At 33.3% G+C, this 21,620-nt stretch overlaps 2 pseudogenes across 3 annotated transcripts; both read right to left on the bottom strand.

The window, feature by feature from the left end:
• Positions 1-1,048: 1,048 nt before the first annotated feature.
• LOC148611243 (ELAV-like protein 1-B pseudogene) lies at positions 1,049-7,978 on the bottom strand (annotated as a pseudogene). The gene is made up of 2 exons (XR_015924092.1): positions 7,960-7,978; positions 1,049-3,539 (listed from the first exon to the last, which is right to left on the bottom strand). The product of XR_015924092.1 is annotated as an ELAV-like protein 1-B pseudogene (transcript).
• A 7,702-nt stretch (positions 7,979-15,680) lies between these two features.
• LOC148611242 (ELAV-like protein 1 pseudogene) lies at positions 15,681-21,082 on the bottom strand (annotated as a pseudogene). 2 transcript variants are annotated; one of them, XR_015924091.1, is made up of 3 exons: positions 21,030-21,082; positions 18,341-18,373; positions 15,681-17,675 (listed from the first exon to the last, which is right to left on the bottom strand). The product of XR_015924091.1 is annotated as an ELAV-like protein 1 pseudogene, transcript variant X2 (transcript). The 2 variants fall into 2 exon arrangements; XR_015924090.1 differs by having other exon boundaries at positions 15,681-17,805; positions 21,030-21,070.
• Between the last annotated feature and the right edge of the window lie 538 nt (positions 21,083-21,620).

Below are 21,620 nucleotides of genomic sequence, written 5' to 3'. Positions count from 1 at the left end.
ATTGAATGTATTATTGAGTGAATTTTATGTGTTTATTGTTTCAGTTTAGTTTTGACCTTATTTTAGGTAGTTGAGGCCTTATAAAAATAGTTTTACACCACCAGACATTCCATGCATCCATCCTAGGTCAGATGTTGGTCATTAATGTGTTTTAGTGTCGTTTCATTAATTGTTAGTTTAATTTTGAAGTATTGTCATTGTTGTTAACTTTTGTTGTAGGGGCCTTCTACAGGTTTTTTTTAAAAGTGTGTTAACACTTTCTTGAAGAGCTTTTGGAGATATTTACTATTTCGAGTTTAGGTTATAAATACACTGGTGCATTTGTTGTGTATCGCCTTATCTGTTTGTTTTCCTTATACATTGTAAACTCTCAGACTAACACCAAGAACCCTACTTTAATGTATGTACATCTGAATATCTTCTATACACTTTTAGATTTATTACATTTCTCAATTCTTTATGGTTCCTTTTTTCAACATCTGCCATGGATTAATACCAAAATGCATAAAAATGCAGAAATTTAAGCTCTCTTGAACTTGGTAATTGGTTTTGGATATCATGTGGCAACGATTTATCTTTGTTCCCTTGATTACTCTTTTTCATTATTTTCTCCATTAAACTTTCACTACTTAATGTGCAAAGGCCAATAACTCTATGATGGTTTCGCGAATTTTAGAATTTTCAGACCAAAATATAGCCCAATTAAGTCGGAAGACGGAAACAATGTACAAATGTAACTCCAAACAGCAGCTGATATCGTTTAAGGAGGTAAAACAGTACAACCAGATTACAATAGCAGAGTAAATCAATGTTGAATTGTCCTATCAATAAGATATTTAGATTGTGCCTACTTCAGAGGAGAATATCAAAGACGTCAAATTAATGTGGAAACAGAAAAAAAAACAGCAACATTTCCTTTTCTCTTACTATGTGACCTTTAACTACTTCTTCATGGCTTCATCAACAAAACTTTTTTTTCTGTTTTTATCTTTCCATTTATGGATAAGTTCAGTAGGAATAAAGAACTGCAGGCGATGACAAGTACAAATTATGTTTTCCATGAAATCAGAAATTTAATAACAAATAGAAATATCAACAACATAAGTACAGTTAATGGCTCAGTAACCCATCTTATATTTCAAGGCTGTTATGATCATATTTGACCAAATTAATTTACATACATGTACTATACCTGTGACCTTATGAAAAATGAGGTATTTATACAAATGAATCTTTATGTTATTATAATACTACAACAAAATGGGACTAACAAGGAAATTGATAACAATAAAATGAATCTTTTCTACATCTTTTAAGATCCATTCTTTGGCAAGACAAAAAATAAGTGAAATTACACAAGTTTATACATGTACGAAGTGAACAAAATGTAGGAGCCTTCCCTATAGAGAATAATGTTGCCAGTTTAAAAAAAACCATGTCAAATTTGAATATGTGAAAAATATTGAAGAAGTGGTGCTTATAAAGAGGCAATGAATAGTCACAAATGTTACTTACTAACTGAGGCTATGGTACAAGTACTTTAAATGATACATCTTTTCTTATTAACAGACAAAAGAAACCAAACTCTAGGGTACATGTATGTTTGAGAATAAAAAAATTCACTGTGATATCTTGAAATTTCTAGCTAAATTGAGATACAAGGAAAGAAACCAAAGGATTGGGTATTGATTGATGATTAAAACTGATGATATATATATGTATGCATTACATGTAAAGGGTAAAATTAAGCCTAATAAAATGGTCATCATATTTGTTTTACAATCATAGGAATATAGATACCTTCCAAGGTAATGACAATTTAACTGCATTGATGATTTAACATTAAATAAATAAATGAAATAAAAAGTTGAGATCAAAGGCCACTTACTGATCAAATGTGTTCATTTTTTTTCCTTACAATTGAATTTCGAAACAATAAAAAAAATGTGAATTTATGCTTTGTACAATTATAATTACAATCTACAGCTCAATATAATAGGTGTTTAGGTTTAACAGACCTACAAAATCAAATTAGACCAAAAAAAAAATACATGATCTTTGAGGGAAATGAAACATAGTAATTCAGTGGCATCTGGATCAGTGTATACAGGTGTCACTGCAAATTTGTCAACACAAAACAGGTAAAACATATTAAGCATCTCAACAATTATACTTCAAAATTATAGTTATATCTTTTCGTATCATGTGATATGGAATGATGAAGAAACCTGTATTGATATCTTAATTTTCTTGACGATGGAGATAAAACAAAAATTGGTCCTATTCTTCACAAAAAGCCTTTTTCTTTTAATGTTTCTACTGAACAGATATTGTACACTTGTATAATTTTTTTCAAATAAAGAGAAACTATAAAATTATATATATGTGTACATCATACATGTACTAGTACATAATGTGAATCCTTTTGGTTCTAAATACAATGTAGCTGCGATGTCAATGAAATACATTTTGTACAAGATGAATGCACCAATAATGATCCCATTATCAAACAATCTACAACAAAAGTCAGCATGGTCAGTTTATTTGGTGTGATGGGACACTTGAAGCTCTTTCCCATTATACCAATAGCCATTCAGGCTGTAGATGGCATTCTCTGCTTCCTCCCACGTTGACATGGTAACAAAACCATAGCCTTTGCACTGTTGTTTCTGGTTGTCGTAAATAACATTTACTTTGACAATATTACCATACATATTGAAAAGTTGGTATAATAGTCTCTCATTAGCATCATTTCCAATGTTGTATACAAATAATGTGAATCCTCCTTGTTGTTGATGTTGTGGACCCCTGTTTCCCATCATGCCTCCGCCTCCACCATATCCACCATATTGACCATAACCACCCATTGGATTGTACCTCGGACCACTACCACCCATTCTATTGTTTCGGATCGGACCACCAGCAGTATTGCGACCTGCAGGAGGCAAGTTAAATTGCTGGGGTGGTGCTCGAACTTTCTTTGCGTTGTCATCAGCTTTCTTGATTCCAAGTGCTGCAGTGCCGCCTTCAGGAATCTGCCCATTCATGGCAGCCATAGCAGCATCAGCCTGAATTTTCTGATCAAACAACACAAAACCTACACCTTTAGACAACTTTGTATTATGATCTATCAATAATCTAGCTTGCACAATGTTTCCAAACTTAATAAAAGCATTCTTTAAATCATCATTTGACCAATGTTTTGGAATGTTTGTAATGTACAAATTGGCTCCTTTGATTTGATCCCCACTTGGTCGTGAGAATGCTACCTTCAGAGTTTTATTCTGCAGTTTTAAGCCATTAAGGGATGTTATAGCTTTGCCAGCATCATCAGAATTGAAGTATTCAACAAAACCAAATCCATAGCTGTAGTTCGTAGCTTTATCACGAACTATTTTGGAACTTTTGATGGGTCCAATGCTGAGAAACATGGAGTGGAATTCATCATCCGAAAGGGACTGTGGTAAATAGTTGATGATCAGTTTGCTCTCCATGCCAGGAGATGGTTGGTCTGCGGGAAGATCCATCTCTGATGATTTCTTCAAAACCCATGGTGAAAAAATAGAGAGAAAAAAAACAAGCAAAAAAATTAAAAATTCACTGTAAAATTAAAGAAAACAGAATTAGAATAGATATAAAATCATCCAGTTATATATTCTATAATGAACTTACTTTACTGGAATTTGAACATGGCTGATATCTGCATGTACACAATGTCACATACATATTTTTGTACATCTATATCAATAAGTTTTCTGTAAATGTCCTATCAATTTATGTCAGATCATTTTTATGGTTTTCAGAGGCTGATGCAATATTTCAGTTTAGGATGGGCATAAATAAAATGAAAACCTGAGTGAAGCGAAAAATATTTGGGGGGAGAGTTTGTGGAAAAGTACGATTTCATGCTAAAAAAGTATTTTTCCAATTCTAAGGTGAGGCAAACGTCCCCTCCACCCCATTTCAGAGGTTGGGAAAAAGTAATTTCAAATGGGCCATTTTTAAACATTCTATTATTTGGATGCTGCATTACATTGGAGAAATTACGATGGTGAGCATAGGAATAAGAAAGTCTTAAGATTTTAGATTTGAGACAAGCACTTAAATATTGGAGCATGTGAGATGTGCTAATCTTCTATGAGCAGCTGTACCAATTAACTGTAAATTGAAACAAAAAGTGAATTGTAATGAAATGAGACTTCACAAATTGAAACAGAATGTCAGAAACAAAGCAAAATGAAATAAAAGAAGATATATTAACTACAGTTTGCACTTACAGAACAGTTCTGCATTGATATTAAAATAATTTCATTTATTATGCTTATCATTAAAATATAGTAATCTCATTGGATAATCAACTTTACATGTGAGGTTTCATGAGCATGGTGAGTTGATGAAACACACCTTAAGAGCTATTTACATGCACATTTATATAGGTTACACCTACAATTAAGTGGACTACTTTAGTTGATCGCTGTGTATTGCCTATTTTCAATGTACATGTACCGGTATATCTATATTGTTTTAATTTTGTTAAAGCATTGGCCAGAGGCACATTTTGGATTTGAAGCACGCTGCTTCATTGAAAATGTGCTACAGTCAACACTTTTACATACCACTGAAACATCAAAAATGAAACATTCAATTCTTAAATAAATAAAAATCAAATCTTGCCCCAATATAAATGTAATCATAATGAATGGCTAAGAAACTATCATATATTTTTTTTAAATACTTCGGCCAGTTCAGCTCTTATAAATGTAGAAGTCAGTTTTAAGTTGACATATTCGGTTGGAATTCGAACTACTGAACTGCATCCTCTGCCCACATTGAAAGACGAAAAAGTTACAGCCCAGACACAAGTTTGTCAGTGGAAAACAGGAATTTGATTTGAAGTCAAAGATAAAGGTCATAGGCCAATATTCATGGAACATGATACTATATGATCACTACACAACGACCTTCACAGGACCCTAATTATTATGATACATACATTCAATGTAAATTTCTGGCTGTTGTGAGGGTAGTATAGACCTCTTTTATGTAACTTTTTGTGATTTCATGATGCAATGTCCTTTTCAGTTCCTTTTGACAATTTTACAAGATATTATCTTTAATTTAAAATTGACCTCTATTTTCGGGTTTGAAGGTCAATAATCCAACAAAGGCTGTTATGCCAAAAATTTTGTCCCATTATTTGGTCTTTTATTTGTAATTTTTTGTGGGCTTTCCTTTTAAGAATGTCTATCTTAAAATATTTGTTTCCCCTAAAAAACAACACTGTATTAGAGCTAAACATGTCCAAGAGTTTTTTCAATCAAATTAAATCTTAAGTATCTGTCTTTGTAAGAATCATGCAAAATCTGAAAAATGTGATACACCCCAAAAAGGCTACATATTTTTATTTTTGTAATTAAGCTGTTTTATGGGTCTATACTATGAAATGTGTAATTATTCATTCAAATCTGCCTTCTCTTAGGAGAGAATCCACATTGAAAATCCAATAGATTCTATTGTATTTGAGTGCCATTTACAGAGTTATTTCCCTTAATTTTGAAATCTATAGTGCATTCTATATATTTTTTATCTCCTACGAGCATGGCTTATATGAAAAACCACATGTTAATTTCTGTTTACTATGACATTTCAAACAAAATATATGTAGGATTTTTACCAATGAATCACATTTTGCATGATCCTTAGCTGGAGTGCTACTTAATACTTAGAGAGTTATTATTCCTCCATTTTTAATAGGCAAAAAGCTTGATTGTAATTTATCTTAATATCAATGCAGAACTGTCCTTAAAGTGCAAATCCTGGTTAATTTTTGTTATTTCATTATGCTTTGTATTTGACATTCTGTTTCTTTTCAATTCGATTTCATTTTGATCTGCAGTAAATACAAAAAGTTTCAGTTATGATTCTTTATTTCAGAAATATCTAATATCACCCATTGCAGGGTTTTAGCTAGGATTTTGAGGTCTTTAGTCACTTTTGCATAGAGCATGAACGACATATTATGGGCAGCAGAATTTTGTAAATAGTCAGTAGTATTATAAACTAAAGACATAAACACTCTTTAATATATTCATTTTAAGTTTACAGATACAGGCATAACAATAAATACAATAAATATTACATCAAAATAACTATTATTTTCTATAAGAAAACATGTGTTACTTAATGAAATAAAATAGTTACTATTAGAAAAATAGTAAAATAGAAATTTTTTTACATAATTACAAAGCTTTGATGCATTCAGTCTAAAAATATCTACTATTTGACATAAGCTACTATTATGGTATGACCTGACACTCAACTAATAAGAGAAAATCCTCCTGTCCTTTGCCAAACACCACACCTCAAAAGCCCTCTTCAACATAAAACACCTCAAATCAGAAGGATAGAGACAGATCTTTAGACGAGAATTGATTGATGAAACTTTGAGTCTGTTCCTTAAATATAGTACCTACTAAATCCCCTCACAGTCAACAGAAGATAACGCAGAAACTAGACAGATAGAAAGGAGGTTGGCCACACTGGCATAGTAAACTGTAGAATGTTGCACTCTGTAAACGGTTGCTGCGTGATATCTTACTGCTGGGTGGTAATTTTTTAGTGACCTTTGTTCCCAGATCACGAGTAGAATTGAAGACTTTCGTAATCATTGTGATTTCGTTTCAAGAAGAAAAGAGAATCGTAAAATAAATATTTATCATTGATTTATACTTCCTAACTGTCCGTAAATGAAATCCATGAGATGACCAATCACACATCGGAGACATTGTTTTTGTGTGCATTTAAATTTCTAAATATAGCTATGTATATATGTTGCGAGGTTCATGAAGGTTTTTTTTATATGAGAGTAAAATCGGTCGGTATCCATTAAAGATCAAAAATGTTTAACACGACTAATCCTTAAAATAAGGATATATATAATTTATATTTAAAACATACTTAAAAGCAGAAATGTCTCAAGTCAACTCGAGTCTTTTTTCGGCAGTCGAAATCGACCGGCTGAAGTTGAGTGAGAATCCTGATCATCTTTGGTGGTCCTCATGATCAAACGATTGATGAATTGTTGTTATTTTCAAGGATTATTATCAATGAACATATCAGGGATGCCAGGTTAACAACAATAAAATGTATTTCACACCTGGTTGACCAGGTAATTACCAAGCTTGGGGACATAAACTTGTCAGACAGTAAGGCCAGGTGAAATTGTGTAACTTTCGATTAACAGTTTTTAACAACATTTTTAAGGTGACGAAAATTTATCTGAAATACCTTTTGAATGGATTTTTTTACACACTTTTCTAAAACGATCTTTAACATTTTCATCATTTACAAAATTCTTTCATAAATGTGAAAATGACGAGCGCTAGCTAAATCACTACCATTGGCACTTTTCTCAGAGAAATTACTCCCCATTACCATATAAACAACTTAATAACAAGATGCAAGGTTTTTTTCTAGACAAACATGCCTGCCTGTGTTCGAGATACATGGACCTGGCCACACACCGGTGACCAAGAATTATCCTGGTCTCGCTGACATACCTGGACGGTTGAAATGTTCTAACTATTTCATAGAATATAAGAAAACACATCAATAAATCATACAATGCTTTATCGACGATGGAACTCAATGTATGAAATTCTTGATGATTGCTCTGCCTTCATGGGCGCCTTTAATTGGCAATAAAATATTTTGTTTGTTTGTTGTTTAAATGCTTTATGCTTATAGTCGTTGCTTATTAATAAATCATTCTTACAAAGTCTTTTTCCAGGCTTGCTGCGTGATTTTCAACGAATAAAAGGAAGATTGTGCCGGTCCTCACTTCCGGTATAGATATGAATATTGATCATACCTAAGTTTTTTTTCATTGATGACCACGTACGGCCTTTCGTAACTCGGCCGATTCCGACCGATCTGTGTTTAGGCCAAATAAAATCATACCCTTTTCCTGTTATCCCATAGACTAATGCCTCACCCCGACAGACTTCTTTTCAAATTAACACATAACAAAAAGTACCACCAAACGACCCGATAGTCCGAATTCGGTGGGAAGAAATGAAGTCTAAAGAAGACCAAAGAAGTCCAAACATAAAATTAGCTATAAAGATACGGTTTTTTAACTTTGTGTGTAAAATATCGATAATATGATGCATTTAAGTTGTTTCTTTGACAAAAAATTCGGGTTTGCGGTTTCTATGGCTGAAAACATCATATTGCGAAATGAAGACCAAAATAGTAGAAACGAAAACCAAACGCAAGACTAAACATATATTTTGCTTTACATATATATTTATTTTACTTTTTTGTGTAAAATATCAATAATATGATGCATTTAAGTTGTTTCCATAATATATTTTTCGGGTTTTGAGTTTCTATGGCTGAAAATATATTGATATATTTATGTGCTTAAAATCAATAACATATAATTCGTTTTGGGTGCACATGATGAGGAGGGTTTTGAGAAAATTGATCAATAAGATTGACTGCCATATCGTTTTCAAATATATCGGAAAATATATAAGTATGGAAACAAAAAACTAAAATAAATGTATATTGTATTTTAAAGGACTAGGGAGACATTTCGTGTTTTTAGCCGAGAACATAAATTCGTCACTTTAGTAGACCATGATGTATACTAGCCCAGCACTTTGACATGGTTTAGCACACAAGAGCAATGGTCTATTAGGACACTAATTGATCAACTTGAACACTTAATTCTGACCCTGAACCGCCATCGGGACTTTATAACATCTATAAATGCTGTATGTGCTTAACGTACGAACAGTTACTATTTTTTTAATATTCCATGGTATAGGTAGCATTGCTAGCACAGGAACAAAGAGGCTGTTCATAATATCTTATGAAGTGTTTGTGGGTCGAACATAGCCAAGTCTATACACACCAAGTAAACTTTAAGTAGATCTGATTCACCCTATAAAAAGATTGTTGTAATCCCAAACAATTTCAATACACTGGCATGATTGCATTTTATAGAATCTACTTATACTTATAAATATTTTGATAACGACATGGACACATGTACATGTAGTATGTTTTAATCTGTATATATGATATATGCGTACATAGAAGATCCGACTCTTCAGTTACAGAAAATTATAAAACTTTAAAATCAGCCTTCAATGAATTCTTTTTATGCTTCTCAGTGTAGAAATTTATTGTATCAAAATCACCTTTTTATTTTTTTTCATTTCTTCTTGAGAGATGAATTACGTGATAACACTTAGTAATACACTCATTTACTAATTAAAGAATGTAGGAAAAAAGTCACCGATAAAAAGGCACAGGAAAAAGTCACAGGAAATAAAGTCAAAATGTACAATTTACATACAAAATGTAGGGTAATGCTCAGTTATATGTACGAAAAAAATCACTATATAAAATGCTAGAAAATTGTCACTTTTGATAGGAAAAAAGTCACAATATAAAATGCCAGAAAGTTTTTCTATTTGTGTTTGTTTGTTTTTTGCTACATCTTTCATATTTTTTTATTTTAAATTTGCAGTGTTTTCACCATTTACATAGACAGTTAAGGTTTAATTTTAACTTTTTTAATTTCCTTTGACTTTTTTCTTTCTGGCATTTTATATTGTGACTTTTTTCCTACATGTAATTGACTATTTCCACACAAAATATATATTGTGACCTTTTCTTCTGTGACTTTTTTCCGTTTACTTAATTAACAGGTGACACAGGATGTTAATTGCCAAATGTGACACGCTTGTGTTATAACACGAACGACTACCACTTAGCCATGAGCTTCAGGACATTGACTCTAAATTCAATCGAGCTCACCCATTGGGTATATATTGTACATATACTGTACTGTGTCTAGTAATTTGCTTTTTTGCTTTATTGCTTTTTTTTTCGTTTCTCCGTACCAATTAATGATCATTGAAAGTATGATCGAGATTTAATAACTGATACTGAGGTGACAACAGAAATATTCTAAATGCTAGCTGTAAAGTAATAAGACAATAACATAAATCCTGAACATTGTGAATGTAGATGAACTGTCCCGTACTACCATACATCGTGTACTAAGTTACAACCCTAGATTAACCCTTCGCGAATTTGACAGTTCTAATTATAACATGGTTGGGAATTTTTCAGACCCTGACATATTAAGTGCATGATAAATAAAAATACAACCCGACTTAGACAGCTGTAGCAGACTGATTTTGCTATTTAAAGCAATTTTCCCAGGAATGATGTCAGTCTGCGGTCTGGTATTATTGCAATCATTCCATTTGGTTATTTGGCCATGTGTTAAGAATCTAGGATTGTATATGATAATAGAGCCGTAGGTGTTCTATAGACATTAATTCCTTCATCAGACCTTAATAAAATCATACTCTAAGACTTTGGCGTTTATGTTAATATCTCTGGAACTAGGTGCCCAGAAACTGAGCGCAGAATACTCGGGTGTCTATGCGACTATTTGTAGCACTTGGGCTGAGATCGAAGTAATTGTAACTAGATGCTAAGGACAGGGTTTATTTTACGAAACGATTGTGGTTCGAGTAATTTGACAGACAGTTTCGACGAGGAGTTCGCTAAATTGAATTTCGAACAAAATATTAAGAAACTGAAAAAAGGCCAACTAGTAGCTTGAAGTTAAGTTATGCAGGACGTCAGAGAGTTCCGTGCTTATTCATCTAAATCATCCTTCGCGAACAGACAACGAACCTTAATATAACGCAAACTAGCGCTCTGATTTTTGTGTGATATTAATAAATATGGAATGTTGTTCATAATCAGAATAATGAATCTAAATCAAAGCATTCAATGTTTACATTTGACAACAACAAGCTTGATATTGGTTAGTTTGAGGTCAATCCCAGTTCTTTCCTATTATCTTCTTAGCAAATTGACGGATTATTTGAGACGTAAATATTCACACAATCTATATAAATTGATTCAGTACACGAATACTTTGATTTCAGTTGTTTTCTATGAAATCTGGGGGAAATATAATCCATGGGCTGGGGGGATTCCACCGTGTACCCCCAACTTTTTGGTGATTTTCAGGTACCTTTATACCTCGATCACATTACCGAACTCGACCCCACCGGAAAATCGCTTATATTGACATAAACCATTGTCAAAAACCCTAGAGTAGCTATGCTTCTGTAAAAGAGTAATCAAGGGAACCAAGATTATAGCGGTAATCAAAAGAATGTAATCCAGGGACAAAGACCAGACATGGAAAACAGACATACACAACAAAGAACGTAAAGTAACTAAAATCATACATACAAAGTAACAAAAGTTAATGAGCAACTTGGACTCAACTAAAAACTGGGAGCATGGACCAGGTGCACCGGTAGGGTAAGCGTCCTCTGCGTTTTCTAGAAACACCCGCCGAGTTGCTCATAAAAAGTCAAGTCCGGGGTAGACAAACGAGGAAAGGAAAATTATGACCTGTTGAATAAATTAGTTTTCATGGTGCTGATGGATACACCATAACGATCCACGAGTTCATGATGACGACCATAAAACTTCTGTAGTGATGACTTCAATTTTATAGCAACATAACCCTGTTCCAGAAGCCTATTTGTTAGAGTTCTAGCGCGATACAAAAAGTCTGCGAAGTTTCGGCAAGCTCTGCATAACGTATGAGGTGATATGAACACTCCATACACAGGAGCCGAAGGGATGTTGCCACAGATGAAAGGAAAGTTGACAATTCTGAATGAAAAGTCATCACGTTTGTCGTAAAGTTTGGTCAATAGTTTTCCTATATCATCGACTTCTAAGTGTATGTAAAGAATGTAGTGTAAAGAATGTCTTATTTGGTATTTTCTGTTTATATTATTACAACACATACTTCTGGGGTTCTTTTGATGACTTGTTGCGATTTTCTTATTCAGAATTTATCCAAAAATGCCAAAATTGGGATTTTCGATTTTCCCGTAAAAAGTCGCATAGATTCTACCCTACAAGTTATTGCTTAACTAAAACGTCTAAATTTTGTATCATTCGATAGATGATTTTTCTACATGAAAACCAATTTAAAAAAAGTATATATTAAAAATATTACCCCTACCCCAAGAGAACTTGCCTCAGCATCAAACAGAATTATCATTAACAGCATGCCGATACTGTTAAACGCTTATTTTAGGCATTCATAACAAAAATATTGATGTACCAACATATCTGATCAATTCAGGAGGTTATATTTTCTTTTTTTTATCACAATTACTATAAAATCGTAAAAATGAGGAATTTTTAGAATTTCAGAATTTATTCTTTATCATCCGTAATTGTATTTTTTTTTCAAAATACCATCGTATAAACAAATTTTTGTGTGATACAGTGCATTTATATAGTGTCTTCGCGTTCAAATGAGTCCAAGTAATAAATACTTAAATTTTTAAGTTAGGTGAAAAATGCTACGAATACAAAATGTACACTTGAAAAAAATACCTCAACATGAATCAAAATGTTGATTTATAGGCTATTAACGGAGCTTATTAATTTCTGAAAATACCCACAAAGTTGTTACGAAGTACTCGAAATGTCTGCCCGTCCGTATGTGGTAGTAAAGGACTATATGGTTTTGCTTAAACTTGGTGCGAAATGGTATAATTTAGAAGTGTGCTCTACAGTAAGGTAATATCCTCGAATGCTAACAAAGATAATCCAATTTAAGGGTTAACATAGTCTAGACAAGTGGAGCAAACGTATCTTTTCAGGTTCGCGAAGTATATTTTTGTTTATTTTTAAGTGTTGTATGCTAACACTGGACTGTTGTGCGATTGCTGCATTTGTTTTTATCTGATGTTTGCCACATTTTCAAAACAATTTAATTATTACCACATGGGCAGCGTTTTCATATGAGGCAGTACATTTTTCATTTGAGCCGGTACATTTTTCATACGAGGCAGTACATTTTTCATACGAGGCGGTACATTTTCTTTTTCGCACGCTTTACGAGACAGGAATATCTTCTCTGTTTGAAATTACAAGAAAAATATTTCACCCATGAGCAAGTAAATGAATTCAACAGTATCCCTTAATCCACACAGGCCATGGGTGTCATCGAATTTAAGGAAGTCGGCGTGATTGCTCACAGGGTACAACTCAGTACAGTAAAGCTGCATAGCAAATTTTAGATGATATTTTTACGGAGAGTTCTACAGTTGTGTAGGACATTTTTCGTAAGAGGCAGTACATTTTCTTTTTCGCACGCTTTACGAGACAGGAATATCTTTTCTGTTTGAAATTACAAGAAAATTATTTCACCCATGAGCAAATGAAGATTAAATGCTTGACAAAACACATCTTGATACGACCGCTGATGTCGAACCCTGAGCACACACACGTTAAAGCTTGATACGCAATAAGAATTCGATCAGAATTGAAATAGTCTCTTTGGTCCTTAATACTTACAGGTCCATTAAATCAACACAATGATTTCAACATTCAAACTCCATCTACAATCGGTTAGACCGAAAGTGAAACTACTGCGACCTTCAAATTGTTAGACAGACAATAGAAAGCGCAAGAAAATTTGTGTTCCCAGTGCTATCGCAATTATGTACTTCTCGATCTAAGAATGAGGCAAAATGTGTACAAGTTGTGGTATATGCAGAAAAAACGCCGAGATTTTGTTGCAAGTATTTATACCTCACATCCTCCAGAAATAACCAAAGTGTTTGTAAAGTTAGCCTTTGTAAGATATTGATAAGCAAAGTGTAGTTGAAATGCACTACGGATAAATGGTATTAGAGTTTTCCAAGAATTTTTCCCTATAAGCAGTAAGAAATATCTAAGTCGCAGATGCTCAATCGTGATTAGATGTATTGAATATATTTAAGTTAAAAAAGACAAAGTTGAAAATAATGAAGTTCCATCCATTGCCCGATTTTTACTCAAAAAGGTACTTAAGGATTTTTCTAGCGATGTTAAGGTCGCAGAAATTTCACTTCGATCCAAGCGATTGTAGAAATGTAGAGTTTGATGTTCAAATCATTGCATGAATTGTGTCGATTCTCTTAGAAGTTGATAGTTATACCCGTGTTTATTCATTAGATTCATCATTTGTTATGTAATTGATGAGCAGTTAATAGTGAGATTTTCGATTTTATTTGAAAAAAAAAACTGAGTTGAAGCGAGCCCCCCCCCTCTAATCTGTAATCACCCTTTTCGTGGTTATATACCACTGGGGCTGCATGTTGATAGTGGGAGCATGCCCCTTTGGTGGTACATTGTGATACAATTTCAGAGCCAGAAATAACGAACATAATTGTTTCTGACACACCAAATCTGAATGATTCAAGTCAAAATCTCTAAAATCAATGCCAGCTTTTGTTTTTGTGGTACAGTATGGCACAATTTAAAAGACATCGAAGTTGTTGTCTAGACATTTGGAAAATACTGGTTTCTGCCCCCTTAATATTATACCGTTCATATCACAATCCCCAACATTAATCTCGGTATTCCCTTAAGTAATATGACACCTTGTGGTATAATATCAATGTGATCAAATTACCTTGACTCAACTTGTCCTGACACCATGAAAATGCTTGCATCTGCCCCCACTTTGTTTCCAGTTAAAGTCACCCCTCCCCCAAATCAATTAGAGTTGTCAAACTTTTTTTTCATCTGTGGTAACATCCCTTCAGCGATTGCGTATGAGTTCTCATATCACAACTCATACTTTATGCAAGAGCTTGCCGTAACTACGCAGGCATTTTGTATCGCTAGACTTCTTACAATTAGGCTTCAGGAACAGTCATGTTGCTACAAGATTAAGTCATTACTACAGCAATTTTTTGGTCATCATGAACTCGTGGATCGTAACGGTGTATCCAATTGCACCACGAAAACTGATTTGTTTAACTAAGTTTTCCTTTTCTTTTTCGTCTACCCCGGACTTGACTTTTTCTGAGGAACTCGGCGGGTGTTTCAAGAAAAGCAGAGGACGCTTACCGTACCAGTGCACCTGATCCATGCTCCCGGTTTTTAGTGGAGTCCGCGTTGCTTTTTTTGCTTTTGTTACTTTGTATGTATTTTAGTTACTTTATGTTCTTTGTTGTGTTTGTTTTCCATGCCTGGTCTTTGTCCCTGGATTACATTCTTTTGATTTCCGCTAGAATCTTGGTTCCACTGAAAGGTGTAGCACCTTGAGGTACAATTTCATAGAGATCTATACACTTTATCTTAAAGATATTGTCTTAACATCAAATGTATCTGAACGACGACTACAATACCATCTTATAACTACTTTTATATATGAACATGTATAAAACTTAACTTTTGGCCAGTGTTTTTTTCTTTAAACCACACACCCCACCCTGCCCATGGAAACCATAAAGCATTTATTTTCTACCAATTTCTGACAGTTGTCAATATAACAATATGAGAATAAAAACATCTTCGTCTTCTTTTTTTTTATTGTACTAAGCTTTTTTCAATAGCAAACAAGACCACCACTGTGACATCCACAAATAGACATGTGAAGGATATCTGTATATTTCATGCCAGCGATTAATTGTAATATAATTACCATTACTCAAAGGTATTTGAGTCCTTTGATTAAAAAACACATTACAATATCTAACTTTTCGTTGCTGTTTAAAGATTTATCACCAATTGAGGAAAAGAACACTGAAGCCACAGTTCTAAAGTATGTAGAGTTGATCTATATATATGTTGGGATTAGCTGTTACTCTTTACGTGGAAAATATTTTTTTTTGGTCTACATACAGCAGAGAAAATGCTTTAATGCACTAAACAACAAATTAATCAACTGAATATTGCCCCTCTTACACTGATTATTTTAAATATTATTACTACTAAATGTACATATTTACCCTTCACATCCTGTATATTTGATAATTCATTTTAGCAAAGTTCTTTCTCTTTCCATAGGGCGGACCAAAAGAAGATTGCACTCTTAATTGTAATAACAATAAAGATAAGACTACATCCAGTTCTCATCCCCTATTTCTGGATTTCCACCCCCTCCCTCCCCAACCAAATTTTTACAATGATGGCATGTTACATCTAAGATAAAGTGAATGTTAATGTCACCTAGTGCAGATACATATTCAATTGTTTACTAGTAAAAGTAAAATTTTCTAATTTGGGATGAATCAAAGTAGATATTGAACTTTCTGTTAAGATAATTAAAAATACTGTCAGTTCTTCTCATCTTGATAGGAACAATAATATTATTGAATTTCATGAAGTCTATATTGAATTTTTAGTACATTGTATGTTTTTAATAAAGAAGACTTTGAATTTCACATATATATACTTATACACTGTAGAGTTCATTAATATGTAGATGTACACTACAGTCAACCAATTATTTCAATTTCTCGTCTCTTCAGTTATTTTCCGACAGTTTTTGAAATGGTGACTCCACTCAAAATATGGTTCTTAATTCTATAAACAATTATATAATTTGAAGGCTGAAGTAGTGAACAATTTTAAAAAGGCAAAAACTATTACTGTGATTCCAATAACCTTCATAACTGAAACGTGCACTTCCACATTCTTCATTTTACTTCTAGATGTATCATAGACAAAAATGGGTTGTAAATCCACAAAATTAGCAATAATAAAAAAGACATAACAACAAAATACTGAACAATAAACACTACAATTAGGCTGAATGAAAATGCTGATTTCTATTACTTTTTGTATGACACTTGGAGTTCTCTCCCTTGCAACCTGTAGCCATTTAAACAACTTATAGCATTTTCTGCCTCTACATAGTTTGTCATGGTAACAAAACCATATCCTTTACATTTCTGCCTCTGACTGTCATAGATAACATTCACCTTCTGCACATTTCCGTAGGCACTGAACATATGATAGAGCATCTGTTCATTAGCATTCTCACCAATATTATAAACATAGAGAATATATGGACCTCCAGGCCCACCAGTTCCCATAGGTGGTCCACCACTATAATTGGAACCACCCATAGGATTATATCTAGAAAATCTATTACCCATGTTACGCATAGGTCCATGAGGATATCGCCCGGCCATAGGTGGTGCTGGCAAAAATTGAACTGGAGGAGGGCGAACTTTCTTAGCATTGTCATCAGCCCTCTTAACAAGCATAGGCATTTCTCCACCATCAGGAATTTTACCATTCATAGCATCAATAGCTTTTTCTGCATCTTCTCTATGGTCAAATAAAATGAATCCTATTCCTTTTGAGAACCCAGTACGGTCATCAATGATCACACGACACGAGACAATGCTTCCAAACTGACTGAAAAATTCTTGCAGTTGTTCATTTTTCCAATGTCTTGGAACATTTGTGATGTAGAGATTAGCTCCCTTTATTTCCTCCCCACCAGGTCTTGAGTAAGCCACCTTAATCCTTTTATTCTGCAACTGTAGCCCATTCAGTGACTCAATAGCTCTAGCAGCATCAGCAGGATTTGTATAATCAATAAATCCAAACCCATAACTGTACCCAGTTTGCTTATCTCGGATCACTTTAGAATTTTTGATTGGTCCAATACTAAGAAACATAGATCTAAATTCCTCATCTGTAAGGGACTGGGGAAGGTAGTTGATGATGAGATTTGTATGCCCCTGGGGAGAACTTGGCTGTTCTCCTTCTCCCATTTCCCACTTCATTTTCTGCTCTCCTTCTGCCATGTCCCACTTTATTTGCCATGGTAGGAAAAAAAATTAAAAGACAAAAAATTGAAAAACAAATATTAAAATGTAAGGAAAAAAAATGTAATAAAATAAAAACAACAGAGAAAATAAAATGAAAAAAAAATAAAGAATGCTGTAAAATAAAAAGAAAACAATAAGATCAACAAGATAAAACAGTATACAACTATTTCTTAAGTGTGGCTCAATCCCATTTTCTTGCACAAGGTTATTTATCTTTTTCAACTGGTTAATCATTTTGGCAGGAAATGTGTGTATATTAAAATAGGTTCTGTTTGTGTGCTGGATGTATTTAGTCTGAAGCAAGGGAAAGTCACCATCTAGGAAATGGAAGAGGTAGTACAGTCATGACAATGCATTAATATGGATAATGCAAGTATACTCATTCATGTGTGCAGATAAAATATACATGTAGTTTTTAAACTAATGAAAATCTACAGTTTTATATGCAAATATTTTGATAAGGAATTTCCACATGGTTTCTAAAATACATTCTGTATTAGTAAAGGCACTAAATTCCAATATTATTATGCAGTACACATTGTACTGTACAACTTACAACTATATCGTAAACCAGGCCTGTTTCCTATTTTTAAAATAAGTTAATACCCAAATCCAAAACTAATATACTGTGCACAAGTAAAAAGTACCTGATGGTGGATGTCAAACAGGAAAGGAAATAGCTGAAAAAGAAAGGGTAAAATAAAGTTAAGACAATTAAAACTCAGAAAGGGTATTTTTTTTCCGCTACACAAGGTTATGAAACCTCAAGATAGAAGTCCCCACTTCATTCACATTTGTACAAGCAGTCCAGTTGGCTGTCTGCATGATCAAATTAAATGGAAACTATGATTGAGGAAAATCTTAGAAATTAAGGAGCAAAAGAGGAAAACAAAGTGAATAAAATGCTCCATTTGGTGCAGCTAATAAAACCACACTGGTCAAATCTTGAACAGTTGTGGCAAGTACATGTATTGGCACTACCAAGTACATTTTTTTGAATTAAGATGGTGAATACATATTTGACACAGCATACATGTACATTCTTAACAAAGAATGAATGTGGTCATAAAACATATTTATACATGAGCATGTTCATGTACTAATATGGTCGAAAATAACATGGGTGGATTTGAAGCAAAATAAAGAACCAGAAAAAAATCAAGTCTGGTTGATTACTTTGGTTTTATTTATTTCTTTATTTCTTGGAAATCAATTTTCGTGTTTAGACGAAAATAAACTTTTCATTGAATACCTGAACTTATGGTTTTTGGGTCGTTTTAAATATATAAAAAGATGATTTGTTTGTATTTTCCTCAAATTAATACCAAAACATTTTACAATGTACTCTTACAACAACAACAAAAAAAACAAAACAAAACAACTCCAAGTGTTTAGATGTTTGCAGATACATGTAAAGTTTGTACATTATGTTTCACAGCACTGAAAATGGAGATGAAATGAAATTGAATAACTTAAATGTAAATACTAACAGAATTAACATATATAATACATTTGTAGGGTAATTAAATGCACGAAGTTTTTTTTTTTTATCTTGGAAGCAAAATGCTGCATCCTGGGCACATTTTGGAGGATAAAAGACACCTGATAAGGGGAGTGAAAACTAAACTTACCATTTGTTCATAATATTTGCCCATCTCCCCAATTTTTTTTACAATGAAGAAAAATGCTGCATCCAGCAGGGCATATTTTTGAAAGAAAGCACACCACTTAAATTTTTTTTATTGGTGCACGTGTATTTAAAGGTGTAATACATGTACCACTATTTCAGAAACCAGTCGCCTACACATACAAGAAAGTAGTTCGTAATGACACAAAGTAGTCCCAATATTGCACCCTATCATTCTCATTGTTTAGCAGAGGTATACAAACATGGTGTCATCTGAAAGCTGAATGAATCAGCAACACTAACAACTTCATTTTCTTTATTCGTGTAGGGTAAAACAATTACAAACAAAAACTCTAGGCCCCTTGATATGGCTAAATTTCAAAACGAAAGTAGCGATTTCTGCACCTGTCTACTTTCACTTTACCGTTCTTTCTTAGCTTAGAAGGCATATAAGGTATGTTGATATTTTTATGAGAGTTAAGGTAAAGGGTGACCATCATCATGATAGCCCTCCAACACCATCTGTACTGATGTAAAAAAAAAATTTGAGCCTTATGAAAAGCTGAATTTATCATAAAAAGTAACGGAGACCAGAAATAGTGGTATGACACCTTAAAGAGCCAATGCAAAAGTCAGGATATATACTATATTGGACATGAGTTTCACTCCCATTTATTAACCTTCCAAAGTAATGGCAAAGTCATCACATTAAGGACTCGACCATAACGTAGAGTTGAATTGAGTAAAGATGAACAAAATTGGTAATCATTTTTGAAATCGGTAGAAAAGTTTCTGAAGTTGTTGATAGGCGGTAGAAACACCAGAAAATCGGTAGACTATCGCCTAAAGCGGTAGGGTTGGCATGTATGTAATTTTAGTCACAAGTTTTAGTGAGCTGAAACTTGAAGATTTTAGGTCAATTGATAATAAGCATTCATGTTATTTTCCATTTCACAACTACTTGTATGGTACATTTGAACATTGCTAGCAAAATACATGTAAGTGTACTCATTTTTCGAAAATTTACTTAACATTACATGAAGCTCCTTAGACTCAGAGATTATGTTGAAATGTTTTACATGTACAGACTTTACTTTTGAACACTATATTGTGTAACACAATATAGTTCTCCAATCACTAAGATCAGTAAATTTCAAGCGAAGTAGCAATATGCTCTATTTACAATCGAGTCACGAGTGGGAACCCAAATGATTCTTAATCAAAACAACTTGGAGAATAGGTGTTTGTCGGCTATATTTCAGGAAATTCAATGCTAACCAATTATTTCATCTTTTAATGTAAACTTCCCGCCCTCATACAAGTAAAAACACACGTAGAACACATGTACATTTTGATATCGTATGAAGCTAGAATTTGACGGTTCTACGACTATGGCACCGATCAAAAGGTGGTTTAATAATATATAATTAAACGAATCATACACAATTGTACTGTTATGAAATTACGAGGGCAAAAACTCTCTAAAAATATTAGTGACTTAAAAATGCATCAGCGAACTTCAAGCTTATGTGGACTACGTCTACGGTAAACCATGTGTCTGGTCCTTTCTACATGTTTTGAGATGCACTGCATATTTTATGGAAAATATAAATCAATCTCCAATTTCCCTTCGTGTTATAGGAATTAATAGTTTCGCTTTCCAGCAACAAAATCATATTGATGTAAAAGCTTAAGTGAAATCAGCGTACCTTCACGCCGGCAGAAGAATAAATTATGAATGAGAACCCTGTGATGAAAAGATAGAGTTCAGGGGAACGATATAGCTATAAACCAAATAACCCATTATTATGACATTAGACACACACGAACCTTGAATTTTTGAACGAAGCAAGTATGATTAAATAAATAAAATGATATAATAATAACCATAAACGACTAAATTAATAGACAGTTTCTCGCTTTTGAACTTTTTGTGTGACACAGCGAGTCCAGGAAAGTCTATATTCCGAATTTTCTCTGACCCCACAACCCGGACTAGTGAAACCCCCCTCTTTTATATAAAGTCGCTAGTATTGTTAACGATTTCCTGCACACATAATTTCAGTATCACATTAGCATATTATTTGCATAACTATATATTACTACTCCACATTAAGCAGCAGATCGGGTTTGTGTAACATCCAATAGTATCCTGTGTGAAATACTTTCCACCGGAAAAAAAATAATATCAAATTTAATCCGAGGATATTTTATAATAATTAAATATTTTCCCAAACTATTAAATTGTTTCCATATTCAACCTAATGATGATTAAACACACAAGTGTCTGAAAAGGTTTT

The sequence above is a fragment of the Perna viridis genome, chromosome 7, assembly GCF_037379345.1.
Source record: "Perna viridis isolate PV_CMFRI_1.1 ecotype Kerala chromosome 7, ASM3737934v1, whole genome shotgun sequence".
Taxonomy (NCBI): domain Eukaryota; kingdom Metazoa; phylum Mollusca; class Bivalvia; order Mytilida; family Mytilidae; genus Perna; species Perna viridis.
The sequence above is the reverse complement of the archived record's forward strand: the minus strand, read 5'-3'. Positions and strand labels throughout refer to the sequence as shown.